Source organism: Triplophysa dalaica, chromosome 14 (genome assembly GCF_015846415.1).
Source record: "Triplophysa dalaica isolate WHDGS20190420 chromosome 14, ASM1584641v1, whole genome shotgun sequence".
In the NCBI taxonomy this organism is placed as follows: domain Eukaryota; kingdom Metazoa; phylum Chordata; class Actinopteri; order Cypriniformes; family Nemacheilidae; genus Triplophysa; species Triplophysa dalaica.
The window spans coordinates 10785460-10801508 of NC_079555.1; positions in this window are offsets into that span (position 1 = coordinate 10785460).

Here is a 16049-nt window from a genome sequence, read left to right on the forward strand (position 1 = left end):
TAGGGAGGTCTTGATTGAGGTCTTTAGTTTGCATCAATTTAATAATTTTAATAAATATAATCTTTTACACTCTAATATTATTATTATCTTATAACCTAAAATGTACAACAATACTTTCTTTACCTTGCTGTGTCGAAATGGACTGAAGTTTAATTTATGGTCTCTGAATGGATCTGAGATATGAGAAAAGTGTTTCCATTATTGTCAATTAATTACTTATTTTAAATATGTTGTTACATGTTGTCCTGGCCAGCATTGAAGATTTTGGTTTTAACCAAAAATAGAAGGAAGCTCTTCCCGCACAACTTGCTGCACGGGGGTGTTACCACTATGGTCCCGGAGTAAACTGACTTTGACGTTTTTATAGGCTGGCAGGCAGACAGACAGCATCAGAAGTGAGAAGGGGCAATGGGACAGGGAGCTGGTAACATTTCTTTTGAGTGGGGTTTAGAGCTGGTGCAACCCTGTGAAACTGCGGAGGATAAGCGTAGCAGTTGAGTGCTCGTCTGACAGTAAGAATCTCCAAAATACCTGGATTGCTCTCCGTTAGCATTTCCATTCATCTTTCTAGCGCTGCTCGGCTGGCACACACCCCCTCTCCAAATACCCCAAGAAAGTATGTGACATCCTTCCATTGCTTGTCATGTGACTTCCTCTGGAGCCACGAATAAATTACATCACAACACGATAGCACACAAGTCAAAAGGACTACAGATAGGATGCGGCAAACACAAGTCTCCATCAAAATAAACTACGTACATACATATGCGCTACTGCAAGATGTTAGTCATGAATCTTGCATTCAATAAGTTCTCTGAAAAACTTTGGGGAGTAACCTCTCTTACCATCTTGACTGTTGTAAAGAATATAGATGAATAAGTCCACGCTTCTGCTGCTTTGTGCTGTTTTGCATGATAATGCTTTTCTACCTCAAGTCTAGCACAAAGAGTTAGGCACAGAAACTGACCTAGAGTTCTTCACTGTATTGGAGGTCCTCTGTGTTCCTCTGGGATATAATTAAACTTCGACTTCAAAGATGACATGGCACAAACAACAGTGCACTGAAGGCCCCTTTAGTCAGCCACAGCAAGATCTTTGTTATGTACCTAGACAAAAAAATTAAAATGAATATTTCATACAAAAATTGTGTTGTTATTTAGGCACACTGGTTATAGCAAACCTGTGTGCTGTTTTTTCTATGGTGCACCAAATTTATTATGTCGCTTCTGCCATACATTGACAGTTCCTAGTAAATAGGCACTTTTAAATCACTACCAGTGAAAGTATCATAACATGCGCTATAAAGCTGTATGTCCACCAGAGCGTTTTAACTGCAAACAACAGCCACTAAAGTGTCAGCCGAGCTGTTCTGGTTGCTATGATATGGAATATCCACCAAAATAATGTTATAAGTATCTGATTTTGCAGATAGTTTTACTCAACAATGATTAATATTGTTTTAGTCTGTGGATATATACTGGTATGCAGTTTGATATTTGTCCCGGCCCTTCTGCACTGTGATTGGACAGTTAAGTAAAGTTACATTGACCAGTGGAGCATCTTTAAAGTTGTTTTTCAATGCCGCAAAAAACCTGCACTGTGCATTTTATAAAAGCGCCGCACCTCCATTGCAAACAATTGAAAAAATATGCTGACCGTAAGACAAATTGCTTTGGCGAATACAGTCACCCTGCATTTATACAAGGCGTTATGTTAATGCTTCCGATTACTTTTGATGGGTGACGTCAAACGTTGCTGAACTGAATTGTGGGTCCGTCGGCGTCACATCACATTTTCTCAACTTTCTTAAGCGCCAGCTCAGGCATCAGCCAATCAGATCGCCTTAAGCAAATAACCTAGTGCAGACACTAGCCAAACGGTTCATGCAAGACCGGAGACCAGTGTGATTTGCTGTTGTCACTATGACGACTGCCTCAGGGCCATGCTTCAGACACCCCCTACGTCAAGTGTTGAAGCTGTGGCTCGTGTGAAAGCAGGGTAAGTCTTCTGAAGTCATTAAATAGGTTTGTATAAGGAACACATGAACATTTAAGGCATTATGTAATGATAATTATGTCTTCTGCTTAATTTGCATTAATTTCCATAACAAAATATCTGTTCACTACACATGTGAAAATCTATGTGTTATTGTCGTCGAACTGCAATGTTTTTAATGTTTTAGATAAAGTTTCAGTTGATGTTCATAATGTCAGTAAATAAATGATCTCAATTGCTGATCTCAAGTAATTATGTTACTTCATCTTCTTAATGGTACTTTTATAGTGTCACACTCCTTTTTGGGTCTTGACGTTGAAATCTGCTGCGTAAGGAAATTTCTGCTTTTGTGTTTCAATTAGGAAAGACATAAAACAGAACTACAGTGAGTAAAGTATTAGGTTGCGTAAATGAACTCCTTTATGATCTCTTGTACAGTTGCCGGACCCTGGCCCAACATGCTTTTTTTATTAGTCAGTCTTATTGAGGACCTTGTAATGAAATCCAGGCCATTGATAGAGTTTGAAAGACGATTCGATGCAATGACTTATAGCAACTAATAAGGGTCACATATTTTATGAATGAAGTGGAAATGTGAAATATAGTTGAATAATTGATCAGGCCTAATGATTCATAAATTAATCATTTTAAATTATCTTTGTACCACAAGCTGCTCACCCAGCGTGCAAGTATTTGAAAATATAGCACGCCACATATGAAGTTGTAGTGCAGCTCTTCTAGAAAATTCTGCTATCAATTTATCCTCATTTTATTCACAAGACGTCAGGAGTGTCCGATGCTCTTGGGGCAAACAAATTTTAACATGACATTGATTTATTGACTAAAAGAGATGCACTCATACAAAATGAGGAATTTTCAAAAGCTCAGTCAAGAGTTCAATATAAAGAGGGTTTCTGAGTGTTGCTGTATCATAGGCAAATATTGCTTTACATTGTAAATACAGCAAAGTTTACAAATTTGTTGCTACTGGTTACCATCCAAATCGGATAATGGGATTTCAGTGCACTTGTTTGGACAGAGCTCTGCTAGTGCTCAGCTTTATCTTCTGTATCTTCCTCTGAATTCAGTTGAATAGGCGTGACTGTTACGGCCTTCCATCTTCTTTGGAAGTATGACATCAATACAATTTGTATTTTATGGATTTCAGAGCAATGAAAGATTAAGCAAGATATCAAAGAATGCCTTGATTCTTACCGCTGAAGAATATCTCGCTTTAACATGATTGGTGTGAAGGGTAGCCATTTTCTAACTATCTTATTGTTGCCCTTAAATATCACAAGTGGTACCTCTTAATGTTAAGGACAGGACTCTTTTTCTCTTTGAGAATCATGCAGTCTCTCAGGTGAAATAAAAAAAAGAATATTATTATCTTGGATGACACCATCATTCTCCTTGGCTCTTCAACCTTTTTCAGGCCAAGGACCCTTTTGTGGGTGGAGAGACAGAATAGTTGTCACAAACTTGTGTGTTAAGAAAGGTTTAACATAAGTATAGTACAAAATCACATGCATTCTTTCATATTTTTTGTAAATCCATTAAAATAATCATTTGTGTTGTACAGATTTGTGTAACATTCTAATTGTACTTGATGCATTTAAATGTGGGAGGATCAATGGAACATTTAGCTTTAAACTTGGGCATAAACAATTTTTTTGGAAGTTTTTTGAAATATGCATTTTAAATATTTAGCATTAAACAACCAACAGTAAGGGGATACTTAACCCAAAAATGAAAAATCTGTAATCATTTTCTCACCCTCAGGTTGTTTCAAACCAGTATCTGTATCTTTATACATTTCTTTAGTCCAATGAACACAGAGAAAGATATTTGGAAGAATGTTAGCAATTTTCAGTTCTGGGACATCAGCCACTAACATAGTAGGAAAACCATATAGTGCTTTTTTGTTCTGTTGAACACATAATGAGATATTTTGAAGAATGAAGGAAAACAAAGAGTTCTCGGGCACCTTTGACTACCATTTAATTCTTCTTACTATGGTAGTCAATGGTGTTCCAAACTGAAAATTACTAACATTCTTTAAAATATCTTTCTTTGTGTTCATCGGAACAAAGGTATGAAATTAGACGATCTTGAGTAAATGATGAAAGAATTTTCATTATGGATGAATATTCCCTTTAACATCTTAATTTTAGTCATAAGATTCCCAATTACTGTCAAGACTGATTTTGGTTATGATCCGCAAATGAACAATGATGGGTAAAATGCGTTTGTCTTCTTTATTTACAAACTGTTTGGCTTTTAATTACTGTTTATTTTAATTAAAAAGAAATTCATTGAATAAATTACTAATGACTGTGATTTGATTTTCTAAGCATTACACATGATGGCGAATTGTATTTTCTTTTACACCAACAAGTCAATTAAATATATTATACCAAAACCAACACGCTGGGCTAACAAAGCCTGCCGATTGTTTTTCCATCCTTCTCTTTCCATGCCGTGTTTTCTGAAAGCACTCATAATAACTGCGCTAATTTCAGTAAATATACTATTAAGGATGTCATTTTATCACCCAATACATGGTGTGTTCGAACGACAGGGAAAGACCCCAGATGAGAACAGCAGAAAATGTGCTTAATTCGTGGCGTTACCGTGGTGGAGCACCCTCAGGGGTGGCATGTTATGCTGATTGCATTTCCTGCACCTGTCAGGGAAGAGCAGTGCAACGATGGCTTTAGATTAAAGCAGCTCTCTGGAGGAGCCGAGAAGAAGACTTCATTAAATCATTGACGTGCCTCCTCTCTCTACTGCATGGCATTAAATCTAGGCATGCCAACCTTCCTCTCCAACTCTCCAAAGCACTAACCATCTGTTTATTCTGCCCACTCTGCCTGCCTCTTTTACAGCCACCATTAGGACTTTATATGCCTCCTACGTAAACAGCTCAGTATTTATAACCAAATCTGGTCAAGTAAAGGCTAATTAGTTACAAGATGAAACATGTTATAATGGTAAATGTATCATGTTTCATCAAGTCAATATGGACCCAGAGATGGCCAGATTTTTCTCTGATGGAAAAAACATTACTGCAATTCTTCCAATGCTTATTTCCTGGTATCATTTAACTGAACGAGTAATCGGATTATTGATTTTCTGTGGTATGAGTAATAAAAACTATCTCATCGATCTTATTGAGGCTTTAATCAGTTCAGCAGACTTACAATTTACCTGCATAAACACAAAACAGCCAACACGGCTATCCAGGCAAAATGCCTCTCAACAGAAGTACACCACTACAGCAGCCTATTTACACAGATTGCTGAGGGATCCAGGGGTAATAGAAGTGTCAAGTGCAATTTTAATGAATTGCTACATGGCCAGTGATCAATATGTGATTACCCTCAACTTAGCAAGGCATAACTTAGACCCCCAAGCAGTTTAGAGGCTTTGAACGAAAAATAGTTTAGTGTTTTTAAATTACTCATACATACCAAGCGTTTCAAATCAATATTGTAGCTGGAAGTAACTATGTAAACAGGAAGACAAAGTTAAAGTATATACCTTACAATAAATTTTGATCAACTAAACAGCCTTTGCCATCAGAGTGGCTTCCGCTGTATGTTTTGCTGTACACTGCACTTTAGTTCTTCAGAAGGAAAAGGTGCAGTTTCTTAAGAGATGAATGTCGTAGAAATATTTTTGGATTTTGATCCTGTAAGTTTTCATTGTCTGTAAGGTCTGCTAATTTAGGACTTGGGTTTTGACTGTGTTCTTTTGCATTTGTTTAGCATTGTATTATCGAAACAATATGGAGGCTGTGCCTTATTGTTAAAATGGTCATAGTGGAGGTTGTTATTAGATATGATGCGCACTGGAGTGTCTTACCATGTTTCAATACCATGTATGACTGTTAACATTTTTTATATTATTTTATTTAGTTTATGTATTTATAACTGGTTTTACTTTTAAGTTTTGTTTTTCTGGTATATTACTTAAACTGTAGATTGATATGTTAATATGGTTTTATCTTATTACTACTATCTTACTATCTCAGTTATCTTGTTTATATGTTATCGGATGATTGTACCATAATGAGGGAACAATGTCTGCACCTTAGGCACTTGTTTCTTTAAAACTGCTGCATATTCCTGTATTCATATGAGGTACAATACATGCTCTGTGCGGTCATAATATATTCACAGCTGCTCAATATTTTGAATTATTTAACAAGTCACAGAGGGTATTGTAGTTTGAAGGAATCCTGGGGTTTCCTTCAAAAGTCATCCTGCAGGTAAAACAATGTCCAAATTTTTTGTTCCATTCTTCTCGGGTCCATGTTGTGCGCTTTTACACTAAATGATTGGTCTTTATAAGTTGCCTGTAGATAAAAGAATGGGAGTCCTGTCGTAAATTTTAGCCTTTTGAAGCTCAGTGTAGTATTCGTGAAGACAAAGAACCTGATTATTTCTGCGCTAATATTTTGAGACTGCACTTTTGTGTTACTTAGCAACTTGCTGAGGTGTCTGTAAGCTTTCCATTTTCACCACGACTTTGCTATACCTGTTTCACAGGATGTGAAATAACCAGAATTTCTGGAACATGCTTTTTGTCCTTGTTAGGTGGTTGGTTGAGTCATTTGGCTTTGAAAACTTGATTATGAAAGTGTTATATGCTTGCAATATTGAAAAATATGTTAAGTAGCTGACACCTAATGCTAATTTGTGAATGAACCTGAAGTGATTAATGTGATTCATCTTTGTAGCTGCATAATAATTGGATAAACTGTAATTAGTTTCATGTTAAACTCTGATGTTTGCTTTTTGCGCACACACACTATGTATGTTGCACTATTTACATGTTGTTTGACAACATTTTTTTAAAACGTGTGGTTGATGCAAAATCCTTACAGTATGTGTCCAAAAAACATAATAGTTTAATGGTACTTTGTATTAAGCACCCCATCCCAATATTTTTAACTTAAATTACTTAATTATTATTTTGTTGTTGTTGTTAAAGCAACAATCCGCAATAATTTCGGGGTAAAAATAATCAGAAATCAATTATTGAGAAAATACATAGACAGATTGGTGTTCAAAACTATTGTCTTATCTTTCTCTGATCCACAACGGTAAGCTTATAATAATGATTTATAATTTGCGCTGTCGGGTCGCCCCATGCAGGAAATTAGAGTTTAGGGGAGTACTTCTTTGTGTCATTACATCACATCACGTCCGTAAACACAAAGGAGAGGAACCGACTAGTTGATCACGTGTGTGTGGACGGCGCCGCAACGGCACTGCTACGGGTGACAGAGTCTTGTTCATTCTTATAAAAGAAGCTTAGAATCATCATCAACTAGATGGCTGTGTTTAAAAGCGATCATCTAGGGAATGTCATGTAAACATCTTTGTTTATTAAGTTCTGACGCTGATTACATCTGGGGAATCATCTGTTGTTAATAACATAAAGAAATTTCGCTTTCCGGAGAGCTAAAGGGATAGCTTTGTGCTAAAGCAAAAGCTAATATCTGGAAGGATTTGGCAGGAGTTGGCTCTGACATCTGAAAGGATTTCATTAACAGGTCAGACATCACTAACGTGATTTATTTTTTTAAAGTCTCTGTTTCATGAAGTCAGAACAGTAGTGGCAGCTATTGTATGTGTTCAGACAATATGTTTCATATGTATTACTTTTGGCGCGTGTGTAGGTGGTATTTTCCATGTAATTTAGAGTTTTGTCTACATCGGGCGCTACGCGATATCAAGCTTGATTCTATATTAGTGATGTTTTTGAACGTTTCGCGTTGTATATGGTATAGAAACAGTCTCCGATGTGCTCTGATGCAGTGTGAGCAGTCAGTCATTTAGCATAGAGCTCGGATTTATCCACGCAGAGCAGCAGTGCCAAAGCACAACCCATGTAAGGAAAATAACTCCACATGTAACTGATATTTTATGTTATAAACTGAGATGGCGACAAAGAGGCCAACGTTTAATGCGTCTTGTGGCTTAAATTTATCGAGAATGCAGTTCCACAGGCTTCTTTGGTTCTCTAATATATAACTTTATAATGCTCTTCATTCTGCAGCACCAGCTGTTGGTCTCTCTCTCTCTCTCTCTCCCTCTCTCAGGGACGGCATTCACCTCTTCTTGCGTTCCCTCACAGAACACTTAACATGCTGCTGCTTCTGCTGTCCTAGTGTCACCGACACTCTTATGCAGTTGAGGAAAGGTATGATTGAAGGAAAAGGTTATAAATTTGCCTAATGATTCATTAGTCATCATTGCACTCATTACAACATTCTGGACGTCATCTGCCAGACGAATGGCAAAGTAGGCTTTGCTTGAATCTCAGCTCGGGGCCTCTCTCACTTCTTGCTCTCTTGTTCTGCCAGCTTTCTGCTTACCGCAACCTTTCCTGCTCAGCCAGAACTGTTCTCTTCCCACCGATCAAAAGACTGCCATGTTGAAAAATGATCATTGGAGGAAAAATGCATCTCCATAAGTGTTGCTCAAAGGTTGCTCTAGTAACTGAAAAACGGCAGTGAGTATCCACAAAAAAGTACCATCTTAGAGGTAGATACTGGTCACAGTCATGCTTTGTTGATCTCAGAGACTTGTCTACTGTACTGAATAGATACACTATCAAAATGGATGTGTTAATAATAATCTGTCATTTGAAAAAAATCGTCTGCCAAATGCTTTTATGTGAAAGTAAAACAAGTAATGGTATATTACAATTATAGCATTGGAATATGATCCTTCCAAGATGGCGGCGCCACTGCAACATAGGGCCTTACGTCAACTTCACATTCTTTATAGATTAGGGAACTATGAGTACAGTGGCTAAAAAGAAACCTTGAGATTTTTAACCGCATTTATGAGATTTGAGTAACGTTAGTAGTTACATGTAGTGCACTTTAATGCCCTTTATGTCCACTTCGCTGGGCTTTTACAGGCAAATTGAACAACCTGAAGCGGTAAAACACGCATACAAAATGGACCAGGATTAAGAACCGAAGTAGCTCGGTGGTTACCAGTCAAACCATTGTCTTACGTTTCACATAACAAGGCAAAAGTTTCTGTTGTGAAAAGTCTACAATAACACTACAAGAAGTTAAATGCAGTGTAAATGTTATCTTTAGCAGTCTACTCTTTTCGTAATTTATAAAAAAAAGGAACAGATTATAGTGGGATGGCCCCTTTAAGAGTAGTCTGCGTGGCCACTTTAAAAATAGCGGGCATTAAGTGGGTGGGTACGTCAGGTAATCACGTACCTATGTAGATTCAGGTGAGTTAGGTGCGTCATGACATTGCATCGATGTGACATGTTTGTGAAGGTCTTGAATCTCCTTCACTCCTCGAGAAAGGTAGGCTCTGTTAAACTGGTGGCTCATAGACGGGAGGGAAATATAAATCTATAATATGGGTGTTCGTAGGAATTTAACCTAATTCACATGTTTGCTTAATGTGCTTGCTTGATGTAATTTTAGATTAGTCGGGTGCGTCCAGACATTGCTAGTGAGCATGTGTGAGTGAGTGTCTTGCACGTGAAAGGTAATATTATGTTTCCCTTACCCGGTGAGGAGTGGGGAGGGAGCAAACGAAAATGTCTATTTGTTTTTCAGAAGTTGCCAGCTGCTGTTTTGCTGTGGTTAAAATATCGTTACCTGTTGGGACGCTGGATTCTGGTGTTGCATTGAACGCTCGTGATTGCATGGAATGCTCGCGATTGCCTTGAACGATTGCCTTGAACGTCTGTACATCGCACACGTTGGATACGACGCCTGTACAACGCTCACGTTGGATACGCTCTTAACCCGTGGCCGTTGACTCTGGCGCCATCGGGGCTCGCTCATGTCGCTGGCGTAATTTCATTTGATTTGAGTCTATTCATTGTTTGTGTATTTGGTTTAAATGTGTCTGTAACAGAGTGAAATTGGAATTTCGTTTTGTTACACTGCTTTATTGTATTTTTATTATTACTATTAGGTATTGTTTATTGTCTAATTTATTTAGTTTGTTCCTTTCTTTATTTGGGTTGGTTGTATTCTTTCGTTGTCTTGCTTTACATTTATGCTGCTCTATTTCGGAGTTGAGCAATTGTGGTTTATCTGTTCTGTTGCTCTTTTGACCTTGGTTCATCTGATTGGCGTTGAGTGGGTTTAAATGAATTATATCTTTTGGGTTTGGTTGGTTTGAAGTGTTTTGATTTGCATTTATTTTGTTTTCTGAATGGAGTGGTGAAATGTTTAAGCGAAGACATAATGTGAAAGAAGGAAACCAACTTTCATTTATTTGTTGTGAATTGTTCCGTTGTAAGTATATTTTGTTCTTTTTTTAGGTGCGTTTGGCCAGTGTATGGGTGGGCGGCCCAGGGGAACTGTCTAAACAAAGCCCAGTGGGATGATTCCTTCACATTTATTAAACTTTATCATTGGTGTTGAGCTCCAGGTGTTTTTTTAATAACTTATATAAATACATTTTTAGTCAGTGGTTTTGTCTCTGCTCGTCCTTTTCATTTGGTTGAATGCCTGTAATTGGGGAGGCTCAGAAATTGGGGTCTGAGTATGGGCTTTACCAGTGTAAGTTAATGATCGTCAGTCATACGGTCACAAGAATATTGTGCGCACCCGCCATCGCAGCGTCCTAATTAAACTCTTGCCGCAAAAGTCAAGATGCTATGCTAGTGCGCACAACACGTGACAATAATAATGTGATAATTAAACCAATAACTTTGAAAACAGAGAGGAGCACTGATTGGTCGATCAATCAGAGTAACAAATCAACAATTCCTTATTTTTTATTTTAAGCAATCAAAAATTTGAGGGTGTCGTACATGTTAATGGGGGGGCCTAGATCCCCACAGGCCCCCTCATGGCTACGCTACCGGTTAGTAGTGTTATGATTTAAAGAGTATACTTTTGCTTTGGAAGAGTTATTTATGATTATATGTATTGACTTGCTTGTCATCAATTATAGTCCGTTTTATATACATTCCTACCTATTTCACGTTCTGCTGTCACTGAACATTAAAATCAAATGTTTGAAAGCAGTTTTCTCAATCTATACTTTTTTTCATTCATTATTCATTAACTAGGCAACATTTTTATTGTAAATTGTTTCTCATAAACATTTGGAATCCGTGATATTTCGAGCCCGAGCTGTATAATTTTTGGACGTTTTCAATTTGAAGCAACTGAAAACATTGAGTAGAAACATTCTGTAGTTTGTAAAACTCTGAATTTCCCACCACATAAAAATAAAAAGAATCTATCAAATGTTACTTTTCACTCATGGAAGGGTTTGACGTACAATGAAATGAAACGAACCGATCATTTAACATGTTTTAATAGCTCCCCTGCTGCCTGTGATTAAATGTCTTTCAGCGTGTGCTTTGCAGTTTGGAAACGAGCGTTCTGTGTTGTTAATGGGATGATAGGCAGTTACAGCCTTCTCTCTGCCCATAAAAGAGGTCCCTGATACTGCACCGGGTGCACACAGGCTCTGCGTTATCTTCCGACAGTCCTTTGAAATGCTTTTACGTGCTAGGTTAGCAAGAGAAAATTGCCACCACCCCCGTTTACTGATTTTTCAACTCGCAATTAGTGGTAATTTGTCTGCTCTTTTTCTCTGCAGTTGTATCATATCTGCCTGACAGCCACATCCTGTTGTTTGTCTATTGTCTTATGCAGAAGGCCTGCAGCGTGATGAAACAAACATTTCACACTGTTCTGACACGGATCTCCTTTGTCTGTAGCAGACAGTACTTTTTGATGGAATGGATTATTTTCATTTGTATGGCTGCCTGGATAGAACTGTTTGGTTGTGTTGATATATTTGTTAGATTGAAATCTGTTGCATCCTTCAGTATCAGGCACTGGCAGATGGCTTCAGAACCACACAGCGTACAACAAGCAGCTCCGTGTCTTTTAACTCACAAATAGTTGCGCTCATTCTCCGCCGACAGTCCATTAGCGGAAATCCGACAGAACCGGCTTCCTAGACAGGGATCTGTATATGCTAGTAACATAAGCAAGTGACCCTCTCTCTCGAAAGAAATCAAATAAAACTAGATTTTCGTGCAAAGTGAGATAAATCGTGATGGCTCATGCCTGCGTTTTGGATAAAGTGAGCGTCTGTGATAGAGACCTCCTCCAAAGCCTGCAGATGTCAGGGACATCTATCCCACAAGCCTTTGCCTCCACGTGTCAAGGTCGCATGTTTGGGTCATACACACACAGGTAAATCTAGACCTGAGAGACTGGTGCTTTGTCATTGGACGGAAGGTTGAATGGTTTTAGTGTGAAAAGAGGATTATTGAGCTGTTTTGCTTGCTGCTACCTGAGATGCTCTTTTCTCTGGCATGAAATCCATAATTAATTTGCATGATTTTTTAATGTGCCGTTCATTGTGTTCGTCCTCATATATTTGTCGCTTTAATTGCACAAGGAGTCTCACAAGTGCATCTGAGGATCCTCTGCCGACTCTGTCATGTAGTTTAAAGTAGTAAGTCAAGTGAAAAGGGCAAAGAAATAAACTGACTTTTCATTTATAATGTCGAGCTTTAGAAAGAGAGGCCTATTCCTCTTTTAGAACATCGTTGAGAGACAGACCAAAGACATTACAAATTGATTAGATGGACCAGATGTAATAAATTGAAAAGGGATCAATCGAAACGTTCAATGTGGTGTAATGGAATGGAAGGATCTGCAGGTGGTTGAATGATCAAGCTTTAAAAATGTTTCAAGATTATGATACTATTGTGTTGCTGATTTAAAACACACCATGTTCTCGTAACCATTTCACAGAATTGGATTTTTTACCCAATTCAAGTAGCTGTATTTGTGAAACTGTAAATAGCTCCCCAGGCAGTTCCTATCTGCCTTTTTTGCTGCCAAAATGGACGCCGCGTGAGCTGACTAGCCCTAAAGGAAAGTTAAACAAACCCACTTACATACAGAATGACGGCCTGAAGTTGCATTTGTATTATTTTAAGAACATATTTTAATTTGGCACCATGAGATGACACGTTACCCTTTTCAAACCCCCTTAATTCTTTAAAGATTAGAGCTCTTTTCATCTGATGTCAGTTTGTAGGATGGCAGATCTCCCTGAAAATAAAAGATATCCCCTTTGATCGGACAACGTCACATTTAAAACGATCAACCCATGTCATCTTCTATTGCAGTCGTAATCGCTGCATTTCATGCACATCTTACATCCTGCGGAGTGGGTGAGCGGGCTTTTGTGGATGCACGCTTCTTGTTTTCTGCAGGTAAAATGGATGACTGCTGTCGATTGTCTGTCTCTAAGGGTGGTGAGGGAAATGTGAGTAATTGTGGTAGGAAGAGGCCGTACCACGGTGGGCGTGCCCCCCCTAAGAGCAAGATCCTCTTGGCTGCACTCTCAACCCTGCAGCTTGTTGCAGAATCCTGCAATCTATATCTGTGAGATAAACCGTAAGCTTGCATAGTGTGTGTAGTGTAGTTAGGATTGTTATTTTTTATTGTTAGCTTATTTTCAACATGCTTTCTAGATGATTATTGTGGACGGGCAGGGACCAGGTGGTATAACTCCAAAAAGGTTGAGCTAACTTTGCAGCTAACAGATGTGGAGGTAGTTACGTTCTTTAATGGTCATCTGAATCCCCTTTGCAAGGATCATTGACTTCTTTCGTCTGATGAATTATTAATTCTTCCGTGGATGTAATTTTACCACCTAATAGCAAGCAATAAAAATATAACTGTGAATTGTGCCCAAAGATAAGTAATTGGCCTGTTATTGGTGCTTGTTCTTAGTAATTAATGAGAAGGGTACTGGAACGGTTATACAACATATGCTTATTTATTTTCTCCTCGTGCCGTTTAGATGCTGCAGTGTCACGTCAAAAGGTTGAACATGTTGGCATTTTTCCCGTCTTGGATTTGTTTTGACAGCCCTCAGAGTTCCTCCGGTGCGAGGCTTTGTTACTGAGCTCAGCTTTCATCCGTCCTCTTAGTCACGTCTTGGTCATAGCTTGTGTTTTTCTCCCCCTCGGGGCACGTCCGGATTTGATTGTTTCATTGTTTTTGTTTTTTTGTTACTTTTTGACTGATTTAAGTGACCTGAGTCTGACTTTTAGGTCAAAAGATACGCCTTAAATGGTGTGAGGTCACGGAGACTTTTATCGTTGTCGTCTGCGGTGTTAGAAAGTGCAGCGGGAGTCTTGCCTCTCTGGTTTATGATATTTTCCTGCTGACACTCAGGGAGGCAACCAGATGAGAAGAGCTATCGGCAGAGATGGGTAGATGGATGTGATCTAATCTTTCTGTGCTGACTAAAGAAAAACATGTCTCTGTTGAAGTAGGTTTGAAATTACACTTTATCCATGCTGCGTCTGAGCGCAAATGTTTGTGTGTTAATTGTTTGTTTGTTTACTGTTGTCTTTGGTACGTAAGAATGATTGTTTTGCTTTTTAGCTCAAAGGAACTTTTTTTCTAGTCTTTTGCTTTATAGGGCTTGAAGTGCACATGTTAAAACACATCAATCACATTATCCCATAATTCTGCTTTCTATATTCATCTTTCACATGGTTTAAATTCACATACTTTATATGGATCACTGGTTTGGCAACCGAAGATTAAAGCATATGTCAATAAGAAAACAATTAATGAGTACTATTCCCCACAGTTTACCCAAGCGTTTATTAAAAGTTAATTTATGGCTTATTTTTCTTTGAAAGCACAGAGAGGATATAAGAGTCTATAAGAATAATGTTTAAATTGTAATTAGCTTTAACTCCAATCATTTGTTGATATTTGTTTTGATTTCCAGCACTAACACAGCGTGTAGCTGAAAAGTTTGTATGTTATCAAATTTATACTGTGGACCGTGTGACATTATTTATGCACACAGCAAAATTATTTTCCCAATTAGTATTTTTGCCTTTTCCAGTAAAAACATTTTAACATTATTAAAGCAAGATAAATGCACCTTAGAATAAAAATTGTAATATTAAAACTTTTTATGTTGAACATATTTTTTATAGCGCGTGTATTTAGCATAAATCTAACCTAATTTAGGGTTTATAAGTTTATGTTTAAAAATGGCCAGTGGGTTACAAAAAATGAAACTAATTCAGAATATATCTTCTGTTTTCGTCTAATCTTTATAATTATTTTACAAATTTTTTCCTCTTTCGTAATTAATATATTTTTGTGTTTAGATCATTTGAATGCAAAAAACATAAATATCAAAGTAGAACGTGTTTCTCGCGGCACAAAAGCACTATGACACAAATCATATTTTTATGGCGTGTTCATTGTTCAAGTGCTCCTCATTTCTCTTACATCTGACATGAGACGGGATTCTCTTCACCTTGTCTGCTGTGACACAGGCCGCTTGAGGTGTGACTAAGACAGATAAGAGGAGATTACGCAAGAGACTTATTGCAGTCCCAAGGGCCAGAGCCCTACTTCCTGAGTGCCCATGCATCCCATGATGCTCTAATTAGACGCAAATCAAATAGGTGAGATTGGTGAAGAATTAGAAGCAGAGTAGAACTAAAGGACAATAGACTCCAAACTCCATTAGTGGTATAATGGAAACCATTCATCATTCTTTTGATACGACCTCCACCAAGGATGCATCTTCCTCCGTTTTTACTGTTCTGATCATAGAACCAGAATCACTCAGCCCTCCATGGCTTAAAGCGATGGCTACCCCTAAATCTTTTATGCCCTTTGAAGACAGAAATAGCGTAGATAGGTTAAAAGAGGGGTGGCTACTTAGACAAATCTCTGTGTTTCAGTGTCCTTAAATAATAAATACACTTTTTATGATGCTGTGGCCCAGGTATCAAAGCAATGCAGTCTTTTCCAGGGAGTGTGAAAGTGTTTGGAAAGGGACAAATTGAAGTTTTGTTAAATATTAGTAAAAGATAAATTGTGTAAATATGATTATGTGTTGTATTTGAGATATTTTTACTAGATACCCTTTACTATAAAAATAAAAAGGTACATTAATTGTAAAAACAGGCGGCTGTGATTTAAGGTGAATTCATACTTTTTACTTTTAAAAAAAAATTCCGGA